Below are 14,285 nucleotides of genomic sequence, written 5' to 3'. Positions count from 1 at the left end.
TTGGTTTTTAATAGCTCCTGATGAGTGGCCTATGAGCCACGAAACGCGTTGAGCTTATACCTTGAAGAATTATCATTATTTGGAGACTGACGAAACTTTTTATGAGATACATAGTTACATAGTTACATACATAGTTTGTGAGGTTGAAAAAAGACATCATTCCATCCAGTTCAACCTATGATGTGCTTGTGTTTGCTGTTAACCGTACATTGTATACCCCTGTATGTTGTGGTCTTTAAGGTGCCCATCTAATAGTTTTTTGAAACTATCTATGCTCCCTGCTGATACGACTGCTTGTGGAAGAGAATTCCACATCCTTACTGCTCTGACAGTGAAGAACCCCCTACGTACTTTAAGGTTAAACCGTTTTTCCTCTAGTTTTAGTGAGTGGCCACGTGTCTTATTGTATTCCCTTTCTCTGAAAAGTTTGTTCCTTATGCTAGGGTCGCCAGTACAGTATTTGTACATTGATATCATATCCCCCCTCAATCATCTCTTCTCCAGAGAGAATAAGTTCAGTGCTTGTAGTCTTTCCTCATAGCCGATGTTCTCCATTCCCCTAATTATTATTGTTGCCCTTCTCTGGACTCTCTCCAGTTCCAGCACATCCTTCCTGAGGACCGGTGCTCAGAATTGGACAGCATACTCCAGATGTGGCCGGACCAGAGTCTTGTAGAGTGGGAGAATAATCTCTTATTTCTGGAGTGAATCCCCTTTTTTATACATGCTAGCATTCTGTTGGCTTTGCTTGCAGAGGCTTGGCATTGCATGCCACTGCCAAGCCTGTTGTCTATCAGTACCCTCAGGTCCTTTTCCATCCTAGGATCACCCAAAGGTTTCCCCCCCAGTGAGTAGCTTGCTTTCATGTTTCTGATGCCCAAGTGCATTACTTTACATTTTTCAACATTAGACCTCATCTGCCATGTAGTTGCCCACCCCATTACTATGTTCAGATCCGCTTGTAAGATTTCCACATCCTGCATAGAAGATATTGGCATGCTTAGTTTAGTATCATCCGCAAATACTGAGATTGCACTTGATATCCCCTCCTCTAGATCATTAATGAATAAATTAAAAAGGATTGGCCCCAGGACAGAACCTTGAGGGACCCAACTTTCCACACCCACCCAATCCGAGTACTTCCCATTAATCACCACCCTCTGGACTCTCCCCTGGAGCCCGTTCTCTGTCCAGGTACTCACCCTATAGTCCATACCTACCTTCCTTAGTTTGTACAGTAAGCGTTTGTGGGGAACGGTGTCAAAGGCCTTTGCAAAGTCCAGATACACCACATCCACAGGCTTACCTTTATCTAGGTGGCAGCTCACTTCATCATAGAAGGGTAATAGATTGGTTTGGCAAGAACGATTTTTCATGAATCCATGCTGATTACTACTAATAATACCGTTTTCATTACTAAAGTCTTGTATGTGGTCCCTTAACATCCCCTCCAAAATCTTGCAGACTACTGATGTTAGGCTAACCGGCCTATAGTCACCCTTTTTTAAATATTGGTATCAGTTGGCACCATACCTGTCAGTAGACTATCCTTAAAGATCAAGAATAATGGTCTGGCAATCACCTGGCTGAGCTCTTTAAGAACCCTTGGGTGCAAGCCATCCGGTCCCGGTGATTTATTTATGTTATGTTTCTCTAGTTTAGTTCTAAGTCTATCTTCTGTTAGCCATGGCGGTACTTCCTGAGGTGTCTTGTTTAGTTTGGCCTTACAAGCCGGGTTAGTGTAGCCCCCCCAATTCTTTTGTGAAGACTGAAGAGAAGAAATTATTTAACACTACTGTCTTTTCCCTGTCCTCTGTGGCCAAAACTCCCTTATCGTCTTTTATGGAGCCAATGTGTTCTGGCTTCGCTTTCTTACTGTTTATATACTTAAAGAATTTTTTGGGGTTCTTTTTACTCTCTTCCGCTATATGTCTTTCGTGTTCTGTTTTAGCCGCCCTGATTTCGTCTTTACATTTCTTATTACACTCTTTGTAATGCTTGAATGCTGCCAATGACCCCTCAGTCTTGTATTTTTTGAAGGCCTTTCCTTCATTAATATGCATTTTTATGTTGGAGTTTAGCCACCCAGGGTTTAGTTTTGCTCTTTTAAATTTATTTCCCTTTGGAATGCACTGGTCAATCCCTTTGTTAAGTATGCTTTTGAAGCACTCCCATTTTTCCTCCGTGTTCTTTGTTCCCAGGGTTCTATCCCATTTGGTATTTTCTAGCAGAGAGCGCAGTTTTGGGAAATTGGCTCTTTTGAAATTCAGTGTCTTTATATTACCCTTCTGTTTCCTATTACTATGATTAATACTGAAACTAATTGACCTATGGTCACTGTTTCCTAAGTTGCCCCGTATCTCTATATCCGTGAGCAGGTCTGTATTGTTGGTAATCAGTAGGTCAAGTACCGCATTGTTTCTTGTCGGTGCGTTCACCATCTGACTCATGAAATTGTCCTGCAAAACCTTTAGGAACTGCCGAGCCTTGGCTGAATGCACGGTCCCTTCTGCCCAGTCTATATCCAGATAATTAAAGTCCCCCATTATAATGACATTTCCCATCCTTGCTGCCAATCCTATCTGTAAAAGGAGGTCCGTCTCCCCCTCCTCCCTTTGGTTGGGGGGCCTATAGCATACGCCCAATATTACCTTCCCTATAGTGCCTTCCATTTTAAGTTCTACCCATAGGGATTCTGCCTCGTCCATAGCTCCATTATTAATATCACCCCTCATATTTACCTGTACACTGTTCTTAATATACAGACATACCCCTCCCCCTTTTTTACCTTCTCTATCCCTGCGATAAAGGGAATACCCCTGAATGGTCGCCATCCAGTCATGAGAGCTGTCAAACCAAGTCTCAGTTATCCCCACAATATCTAAGTCTTCCTCAAACATCAGCAGCTCCAGCTCTCCCATCGTGTTGGCCAGGCTTCTGGCATTGGTATACAAACCTTGTAATTTTGACCGGTTGCATATATCCTCGTTTGATGTTGTTTTTAGGCTGCTCTTGTGATTTTTCCCCATACCCACTTTGGATTTAGGAGCTCTGAACACCCTACCGCTAATGTCTCTATTTGTGCCCTCTGAATCTTGCTCCCCACTGGCTAATTCTACAAAAAAGCCCCTCCAACTTTATGGCCATCCTCTCACCCAGTACGGCTGCACCCTCCCCATTTAGGTGCAATCCGTCCCTACCAAAGAGCCGGTGGCCGACTGAGAAGTCGGCCCAGTTCTCCAGGAACCCGAAACCCTCCTTACTTGTTAACTTCCCTAATCTCCCGCTGCCTCTCTGGTGTGGCTCGAGGTACAGGTAGTATTTCTGAAAATACTACCTTGGAGGTCCTACTCCTCAACTTATCAACTAAGTCCCTGAAATCGTTTAGGACTCTCCATCTTCCTCTGCCTATGTCATCTGTAGCCATGTGTACCATGACAGCTGGGTCTTCCCCAGCCCCACCCAATAATCTGTCCACCCGATCCGTGATGTGCCAAACCCGAGCGCCCGGTAAACAACAAACTGTTCAGCCCTCACGGTCTTTGTGACAGATTGCACTGTCTGTCCTTCTAACCATTGAGTCCCCTACTACCAGCACCTGTCTTTCCTTTCCCTTTCTCCCGGCCTCACTGGAGGAGTTCTTCCCCTGGCAGCTAGGGGCGTAGCTCTGCTCCAGCAATGCTGGTCCCTGACTGGTTTCCCCAACATCACGCAACGGGGCATATTTATTGGGGTGCTCCAGCCCAGGATCGGCCTACTTGCCTTTCCCTTCTACCCTTCCTAACTGTCACCCATCTACTCTGCTCTGATGCCTGCCCCTCCGTTTCTCCGCCCACCTCTGTGCAGAACCCTGCCTGCACCTGACGGGTATGATCCCAGCTCTCCTTCGGTATGGAAATTCGTCTCAGTGTTGCCAGCTGCTTCCCTAGAATCAGGACCTGAGCTTCCAGGGAAGCAACGTGCTTACATTTTGCGCATTTGTATTCGACCTCGATCGCATGATCGAGGAACGCATACATATCACAAGATGTACACCGAATCGCATCTCCACACCCACCAGGCATTGTACCCACGAATCTAATCTAATGGGGATTCAGTAATTTAAGTCTATCCTGTGTGGCTGTTTTCTAGCTTCCTAACTCTGCTTTCTCACCCTCTGGTACTCCGCTACACTCACTAACACTCCCAGACACTCAGGTACTCACAGGTACTCCCAGACACTCACAGGTACTCCCAGACACTCACAGGTACTCACAGTTACACACAGCACTGTCAGTCGCAGAGCATCATCATTCGCAGAGCACGCAGAGCACGCAGAGCACGGTCAGTTGCAGGACACAGTCAGTTGCAGGACACAGTCAGTTGCAGGACACAGTCAGTCGCAGGACATGGTCAGTCACAGAGCATGGTAAGTCGCAGAGCACGGTCAGTCGCAGAGCACAGTCAGTCGCAGAGCACAGTAATAGGTACTCACAGATACTCAGGTAGTAATAGGTACTCACAGACACTCAGGTAGTAATAGGTACTCACAGATAGTCAGGTACTACTCTACAGTTATAGTCAGTCAATTACAGTTCAGTCACAGTCACAGTACAGTTACAGTCAGTCACGGTACAGTTATAGTCACAAACTATTCCCTCTGACTTCCCCCCAGCGGCCGATCAGCTGATCGGTCACCTACTCACGTCCTCCTTCAGTCCCTCTGGGTCCTCCGCCGCTGCCGCCACCGCTCAGATGATCCTCCCCTTCAGTCACCGGTCACCTCGGTTCCCCCCGGTCACCTTGGTTCCCCCGAGATCTCCCGCACCCGCACCTTCTCCTCCTCCTCTCTTGGCACACAGCACGCGCTGCATGCTGCCTGCCCGCACACACACATACACACACACACACACACAAGTTCCTGCTTCCGGTTTCTGGCTTCTCCGGCTTCTCGCAGCACCTCCACCTCCTCCTCCTGCAGAGACTGTTGCTGGGTTGAGGGATACATTATTTATGATATGGTTATTACCTTGATATGTATATATATGAATTTAGGGATTTTATGTCTTGTTCTCCTTTAATTTATGTCTACATTTATTACCGATATCTGCATTGTACATCCTTATGTGTATTATGAAATGGTTAATAAATGTATATTTGATGACTGTATATTTTCTTGATATTGAGTACAGTGACTGATCTCACTCAAAGTCCCACAACCCATGCCCTACTCTTTCTCTAGACTCTCAGGGATGAAGGTCAGCCACTGTGCATACCTCAGATTATAATCTCTCCTCTCTTTCCTCAGCAAGTATAACAAGTTGACAGGCGCCAATGACTGTCAAACCCACCCTCTCAAGTCAGTGGGTTCATGTTGCAAGTGCACACCAGGAGCTTGAAATTCGGTTGCAGTGCATTATGTTCCACCAATTGACACTCAGCAAAGAAAATAGCAAAAAGAAAAAAAAAGAAATTCAGGAGTCAGAAGGATCGCCTCCTGAACTCCTGGAAGCTGTGGCTCAGCTGCTGTCTTAGCCGCTCTTCCATTAATCTCTTTTCAGATTGTGCTGCAGTGTGAATGTTTCCGAAACCTATAACAGCCCATACATGATTCACTTTTTTTTTGTTCATCCAGCAGGCTGAACGAAAAAAAAAAAAAAAAAGATTGACTTCTGTACAACCTGTCTGCCAATACATGGATTGAAATTCGGCAAGTCACTGTTAAACCGGCTAACCATCCATGTATGGCCAGCTTAACTCTGGGCACTGATCCAGCTAGGATGTTTTTAAATTGAACTGGGTGTAAAACCCTAAATCAAACATTTATTATATTGCAGCTTACCAATTCTTAGATGTGATGGCTGCATTCATTTTATTTTTTAGGTTTTCTGTCTTTTATGTTTACATAGTTACATAGTTAGTGAGGTTGAAAAAAGACATCAGTCCATCCAGTTCAACCTATGATGTGTGTGTGTGTGTGTGTTTGCTGCTAACCGTACATTGTATACCCCTCTATGTTGTGGTCTTTAAGGTGCCCATCTAATAGTTTTTTTGAAACTATCAATGCTCCCTGCTGATAGGACTGTTTGCGGAAGATAATTCCACATCCTTACTGCTCTCACAGTGAAGAACCCCCTGTGTATTTTAAGGTTAAACCGCATTTCCTCTAGTTTTAGTGAGTGGCCACGTGTCTTATTGTATTTCCTTTCTCTGAATAGGTTTTTCCATATGCTAGGGTTGCCAGTACAATATTTGTACATTGATATCATATCCCCCCTCAATCGTCTCTTCTCCAGAGAGAATAAGTTCAGTGCTTGTAGTCTTTCCTCATAGCTGATGTCCTCCATTCCCCTAATTATTTTTGTTGCCCTTCTCTGGACTTTCTCCAGTTCCAGCACATCCTTCCTGAGGACCGGTGCCCAGAACTGGACAGCATATTCCAGATGCGGCTGGACCAGAGTCTTGTAGAGTGGGAGAATAATCTCTTTATTTCCGGAGTGAATCCCCTTTTTTATACATCCCAGTATTCTGTTGGCTTTGCTTGCAGCGGCTTGGCATTGCATGCCATTGCCAAGCCTGTTGTCTACCAGTACCCCCAGGTCCTTTTCCATCCTAGACTCACCCAGAGGTTCCCCCCCTAGTGAGTAGCTTGCTTTCTGGTTTCTGGCACCCAGGTGCATTACTTTACATTTTTCAACATTAAACCTCATCTGCCATGTAGTTGCCCACCCCATAATTATGTTCAGGTCTGCTTGTAAGGTTTCCACATCCTGCCCAGAAGATATTGGCCTGCTAAGTTTAGTATCATCTAAACATGCTGAGATTTTACTCGATATCCCCTCCTCTAGATCATTTATGAATAAATTAAACAGGATTGGCCCCAGGACAGAACCCTGGGGGACCCCGCTTTCCACACCCGCCCAATCTGAGTACTCCCCATTAATCACCACCCTTTGCAACCTCCCCTGGAGCCAGTTCTCTATCCAGGTACTCACCTTATGGTCCATACCTACCTTCCTTAGTTTGAACAGTAAGCGTTTGTGGGGAACGGTGTCAAAGGCCTTTGCAAAGTCCAGGTACACCACATCCACAGGCTTACCTTTTATCTAGGTGGCAGCTCACTTCATCATAGAAGGTTAATAGATTGTTTTGGCAATAACGATTCTTCATGAATCCATGCTGATTACTACTAATAATACCATTTTCATTACAAAAGTCTTGTATGTGGTCCCTTAGCAGCCCCTCCAAAATCTTGCAGACTACTGATGTTAGGCTGACTGGCCTATAGTTACCCGGGATATATCTCGGCCCCTTTTTAAATATTGGTACCACGTTGGCTTTTTTCCAATCAGCTGGCACCATACCCGTCTGTAAACTATCCTTAAAGATCAAGAATAATGGTCTGGCAATCACCTGGCTGAGCTCTTTAAGAACCCTCGGGTGCAAGCCATCCGGTCCCGGTGATTTATTTATGTTAAGTTTCTCTAGTTTCTTTCTAAGGGCTCTTTCACGTGGAACGGACCGCATTGCGATCCGCTCCTGCACTTTTTTTTTTTTTTACACGGAGCGGATGACATTTGTGTCATCCGCTCCGTATGTCTGCATATCATCACATCCGTTTGCGGATGATATACGGACATAATGTATGTCTATGAGCATTGCGGATGTCAGCGGATGACACCACTGACATCCAATTTTGCTTCCTTTCCGTTTTTTGAACGGAGGAAAAATAGGGTTCTGTTCCGTTCCAAAAAACGGAACAGAACTGAAAGGAAGAAAATCGGATGTCAGCTGATGGTATTCCGCAGACATCCGCAATGCCATTGACTTACATTATGTCCGTAAATCATCCGCAAAAAAATAGGATGATTTGCGGACATACGGAGCGCCCGTGTGAAAGGGCCCTAAGTCTATCTTGTTAGCCAAGACGGTATTTCCTGAGGTGTCTTGTTTAGTTTGGCCTTACAAGCTGGGTTACTGTAGCCCCCCAATTCTTTTGTGAAGACTGAAGAGAAGAAATTATTTAACACTACTGTCTTTTCCCTGTCCTCTGTGGCCAAAACTCCCTTATCGTCTTTTATGGGGCCAATGTGTTCTGGCTTCGCTTTCTTACTGTTTATTTACTTAAAGAATTTCTTGGGGTTCTTTTTACTCTCTTCGGCTATATGTCTTTCGTGTTCTGTTTTAGCCGCCCTGATTTCGTCTTTACATTTCTTATTACACTCTTTGTAATGCTTGAATGCTGCCAATGACCCCTCAGTCTTGTATTTTTTGAAGGCCTTTCCTTCATTAATATGCATTTTTATGTTGGAGTTTAGCCACCCAGGGTTTAGTTTTGCTCTTTTAAATTTATTTCTCTTTGGAATGCACTGGTCAATCCCTTTGTTAAGTATGCTTTTGAAGCACTCCCATTTTTCCTCTGTGTTCTTTGTTCCCAGGGTTCTATCCCATTTGATATTTTCTAGCAGAGAGCGCAGTTTTGGGAAATTGGCCCTTTTGAAATTCAGTGTCCGTATATTGCCCTTGTGTTTACAATTACTATAATTAATACTGAAACTAATTGACCTATGGTCACTGTTTCCTAAGTTGTCCCGTATTTCTATATCCGTGAGCAGGTCTGTATTGTTGGTAATCAGTAGGTCAAGTACCGCATTGTTTCTTGTCGGTGCATTCACCATCTGACCCATGAAATTGTCCTGCAAAACATTTAGGAACTGCCGAGCCTTGGCTGAATGCGCGGTTCCTTCTACCCAGTCTATATCTCGATAATTAAAGTCCCCCATTATAATGACATTTCCCATCCTTGCTTCCATTTCTATCTGTAAAAGGAGGTCCGCCTCGCCCTCCTCCCTCTAGTTGGAGGGCCTATAGCATACGCCCAATATTACCTTCCCCACAGTGCCTTCCCTTTGAAGTTCTACCCATAGGGATTCTGCCTTGTCCATAGCTCCATTATTAATATCACCCCTCATATTTACCTGTACACTGTTCTTAATATACAGACATACCCCTCCCCCTTTTTTACCTTCTCTATCTCTGCGATAAAGGGAATACCCCTGAATGGTCGCCATCCAGTCATGAGAGCTGTCAAACCAAGTCTCAGTTATCCCCACAAAATCTAAGTCCTCCTCAAACATCAGCAGCTCCAGCTCTCCCATCTTGTTAGCCAGGCTTCTGGCATTGGTATACAAGCCTCGTAATTTTGACCGGTTACATATATCCTCATTTGATGTTTTTAGGCTGCTTTCTTGATTTTTCCCCATACCCCCCCTGGGTTTAGGAGCTCTGAACACCCTACCGCTAATGTCCCCATTTCTGCCCTCTGAATCTTGCTTTCCACTGGCTAATTCTACATCTGTACCCTCCCCCCCATCACCTAGTTTAAAAGCCCCTCTAACTTTTCGGCCATTTTCTCACCCAGTACGGTTGCACCCTCCCCATTTAGGTGCAATCCATCCCTACCTAGTGATCTAGTCAGTACGTCTGTTATTTTTCAACAGAACAAGCTGTCCTGTACATGTAGCAGTTAGAGAGCTGACTATATTTACTACTAACAGGGTTGTTTACAATGATCGGCTTTAATTTATATATGTAAAATCTTTATTCTAAGAGCAGAACAGACTGTTGCTTAAAAAGTGTTAGCTGTTGTTATGCTTACATTTTTTTTAGTGTATCTAAATCTTTTAGTTCATTTAAAATAGGGTCGGCAAGCCGTCGATCGTGATTGACCCCTCGACTGCGGGCAGCCGATGGGTCGATCTGGAACACGGCCCAGCATATAGTCCTTCCCCCAGCCTCCGCCATTCTCCTCTTCACTGCAAAGCGAAGAGCGGAAAGGATCATAGTATTGGATAGAAGGTTGGGGCGGGAGCTGCTGGATTTAACTTTTCACATTAACCAGCAGGTGATTGGTTGCTGTGCGGCCCTAACAACCAATCACTAGCTTGTTAATGTAAAAAGTTAACTCTGGTAGCTCCCGCCCCCACCCTCTATCCAGTACTGTTATAACTCCTGCTCTTCGCTCTACTATACACCAGCGCAAGGTCGGGGAGTGCTACCTATCCACTTGTGGTGAAGGGGACAGAGGACACTAAAGTGGAGGGGGGGGGCAGAGGACACTAAAATGGGGGTGGGAAGGGTAAAGGGGCCAGAAAACACTTCATTTTTGGAGGGGGGGTGAAGGGGTGAGGACCTTGCATGGGGCTGGGGGGCAGAAGATACTACAGTGGGGGGGCGTGGACACTACAGTGGGGGGGGGGGGTGTATGTGTAGAGGATAGAGGACATCACATTGGGGGAGGCAGAGGAGACTACTGTGAGGGAGGTGAAGGGGACAAAGGACATTACTTTGGGGGGAGGGGCAGAGGACACTACACTGGGGGGATATAAATGGGATAGGGAACACTGCTTTTGGGGGGGGGGCAGAGGAGACTACAGTGGGGGTGTTTGAAGGGGACAGAGGACACTGCTTTGAGAGGGCACAAGACACTGCTATGGGGGTGCAGATGACACTACAGTGGGGTGGCTTGTGATGTGAAGGGAACAGAAGACACTGCTATGGGGGGGTAGAGGACACTGCAGTTGGGGGGGGTGATGTAAATGGGGGCACAGGACACTGCAATAGTAGGAGAGGCAGAGGATCCTACTATGGGGAGCAGAGGACACTATAGTGGGGGTTGTGATATGAAGGGGACAGGACGCTGCTTTGGAAGGGCAGAGGACACTACAGTTGGGGGGGGGGATGGGGGAGGGGACAGAGGACAATGCAATAGTAGGAGAGGCAAAGAGCCCTACTGTGGGGTGGGGGGGGGCAGAGGACACTATAGTGGGGGGTGATGCGAAGGGGGGAGGCAGAGGACACTACTGCATGGGGGCAGAGATCCCTACTGTAGAAGAGGGGAGATGAAAACTACTGGGGGGGGGGGCAGAGGACACTACTGTGAGAGGGATAATGTGAAGAGGAGTGGAGGACACTAATGGGAGTGGGGGGTGATATGGAACCAGAAGACTATGCTGGGGATCTTTGCTTTCCTCCACATTCTCCAGGTAGATCTCAGCCTCTAACAGGTTGCCTACCCCTGATTTGAATCTACCCTCCCCCCAGACTGACAATGCTGCTGTCCAAAGATGTCTAATACAGGAGGTGTTTTACTGGGCAGATGCCAAGTGAAAACAGAGGGAACAAAGCCTAAAAATGGAAACTAATACTGACACCACATTTAATTATTAGTAAGTTGCAAAAAAATAAAAAAAATATTTGGTTTTATAGTTTAATACTGCTTTAAACCTAAAGGACCACTATTAGGGGCGTTTTTTAAAATCAGTGGGCCTGTGTGCAAGATCATAAGTTGGGCCCCATTGCTCAATAAAAAATGCTTAGTGTGCCACAGTAAAGAGTGGCCACTGTTTACAGTGCAGGGGCATTGCTAGGATTGTAAAAGGCCTTGAGCACCTTTGGGTATGCCAAGTAGAAAAGCAATGCAGTGTGCATAGAATGCCACAGTGAACAGTGGGTGTGGCCAAATTGCGTTAACTGTGGAAGGAGCCAAATGAGCGTGGTTAAATCAAACAAGCTCAGTCTGTAAATAGGTACAATCCACCCAGGTCAGTCTGTCCCCCAATATTATCCCCCCAGGTCAGTCAGTCTCCCAGTACACCCCCCCCCCCCCCAGGCCAGTCTGTTCCCCAGCATAATCCTTTCCCCAACCCCCCGGTCAATCCCCCCCAGTATAATCCCCCAGGTCAGTCTGTCCCCCAGTACATCCCCCTCAGGTCAGTCTGTCCCCCAGTATAATCCTTCCCCCTCCTCCTGGGTCAAACTTTTCCCCAGTAAAATCCCTCCAGGTCAGTCCGTCCCTCAGTATATTCCTCCCCAGGTTCATCTGTTACCCAGTATAACCCCCCTCCAGGTCAGTCTGTCCCCAAGTACTATCCTTCCCCTTAGATCAGTATGTCCCCCAGTATAATCCTGTGTCCATGCAGTCACTGCATCTCAGTTGACATGAAGGGGACTGCCTGCACAGGGATGCACAGAACACCTGTGCATCCTCGGGTGGTAAAGCACAGCCTCACACAGGTGTAAGCTGTAGTATGCCCTGTGTGAACGTGGCCTTACTATGTTTTGTTTTTTATTTTATTTTTTAACTTTTTTTAACTTTTTTATGTAGCACCCTCTGGTGTGCTAGATGTAAATAGGTTTGTTAGTGTAGGAAAATTGTCTTGGCTGTGAGCCAGGCCTGGGTTGAATCTGGGTCAGGGCTGAGTGATTCAGGGAGGCTAGATGACTTAACAAGCAGCACCCCTGCTTTCTGGAGCCTTGGAGAAGCTTCCAGAAGTAGAGGGTGGAGTCTAGGAGGAGCTGCTTGGCATATTTTTGAGGTCCTTGACCAATTCCCAGCAAGGGGGCATGCTTACCTAATTATTGTACATTAATCATGCCAGCAGTGGCAGTTGGGTGGAAGATGGAGAAGGAGTCCTTAGAAGGCTGTTGGTGGCCCTTCAGGGTGCCCCCTAGTCTAGTGCTGGAGGGACCCTCTACAACACACAGAGGAAATCCTTCCTGGAGGCATGGGAGCAAGGAGAGGACAGCAGGAGCAGGTCAGCATGTCCAGGATTTTTTCAGTGGAGTCAGCTAGGTGGGCTGGTGAGTGATCAGTCTAGGAGGACTGTGGAGTCAGTCAAAACAAAGTACTAGGGTGGGGGATCCCATTTCACTTGTGGCTCCTTAGGGGGTGCGCTACATTTACAATGTTATTTTCATACAGTATCCATTATAGAGGTCGTTCTTGCTTCATATTGTGACACTAAGGGGGCAAATGAGAGAAAAGAAGAAAAGAGAGACATATTATAGATCCATGTAGTTTTTATATTTCTCTTAACTAGAGAGTTCCATTACTTGATGTCTGTTGTTTGTGTTCATAGGTTAGGAGACAAGTGCATGCTAATTTTAACTGTTTCTAAAAATGCAAATTCCCTTCGGAAAGTGAATTTTTCCATGGTAACCTCAAAACAGTAAATATTTGTGCAAAAAATTATTTTCATAGGGAAAACAGGAATTAAAAAAGGAGAACAATACGAAAACTTCTAAATAAAACTATGTTTGGGCTGCCACCTGCAGTTTATAGTGAGAATTGCAGGAATATTTATTTACACTGCAGGGGCATACAGTATACCTTTATAAGGCTCATGCATGCAGATGCTTAGCAGCTTCTGTGTGCTGAGGCATAATAAAATCTTCAACACTTTCTGGCACCTGGGGGCTGCGCGTGCTGCATTCTGCCACCAATACAAGCGAATGGCAGTATGTAACTGTGTTCAGGTGAATGCAGATGGATCCTGCATTGGCATTTACCTATGCTTAATGCTTAAGCATACAACTAGTGTTGAGCGAACACGGACTGTATTATTCGTGTTCGTACCGAATAATTGGATTTTTTTTACCCGAACACGGACACTTTACTGTATGTTCGGGTAAAAATCCGTGTTCGGTCGTTTTATTTCCGGGTTTTGCATGCTTTGGCGCTCTTTTCATGGCGGGCTTTCAACAGCCAATCAACAATCGTTTAACTGGTGTGCCTTAAGCCATCCCAGCCATGCCTGCAAATGTCTTAGTAGCTGTGATTGGCCGTCTGAAGCATGTGACCAAGTCTTTATAAGTTCGAGGCAGCCGCCGCAGCAGCGTCATTCTGCTGCTTAGCTAAGGGACAGAGCACACATCAATGTGCTGGCTGCTGATTAGGGAAAGATAGGCAGGAAAAAACCATTTGTGTCCGGATAGAATTGAGGGACAGGTCGGAGTGTTTAGGCAGGGCGAGTTGTAGGCATTTTAGGGATAGAGTCTGCTGAATTATAGGGTCAGTGTCTTCTACAAACTACAATCGATATTGCTGTGTGGGGGGTGGGGTGAATCTGCACTCAATCCTGATCTACGATCTCTTCTCAATCCTGTTAGGGACAGAGTCTGCTGAATTTTAGGGAAACTGTGTTCTACAAACTACAATCGATATTGCTGTGTGGTGTGGGATTGGAGATAGGCAGGTGTCAGTGATCCACATCCATTTTTCTGTGTGTGAGCTGCAGTGAACACAATCTTTTTGGGCTGCAGTGAACACAATCTTTTTGGGCTGCAGTGAACACAATCTTTTTGGGCTGCAGTGAACACAATCTTTTTGGGCTGCAGTGAACACAATCTTTTTGGGGTGCAGTGAACAAAATCTTTTTGGGGTGCAGTGAACACAATCCTTTTTGGTGTGCAGTGAACACAATCTTTGTGGGGTGCAGTGAACAAAATCCTTTGTGGGGTGCAGT

This window comes from Pelophylax lessonae, assembly GCF_965119305.1.
Source record: "Pelophylax lessonae genome assembly, chromosome: 6".
NCBI classification, from domain to species: domain Eukaryota; kingdom Metazoa; phylum Chordata; class Amphibia; order Anura; family Ranidae; genus Pelophylax; species Pelophylax lessonae.
The sequence above is the reverse complement of the archived record's forward strand: the minus strand, read 5'-3'. Positions refer to the sequence as shown.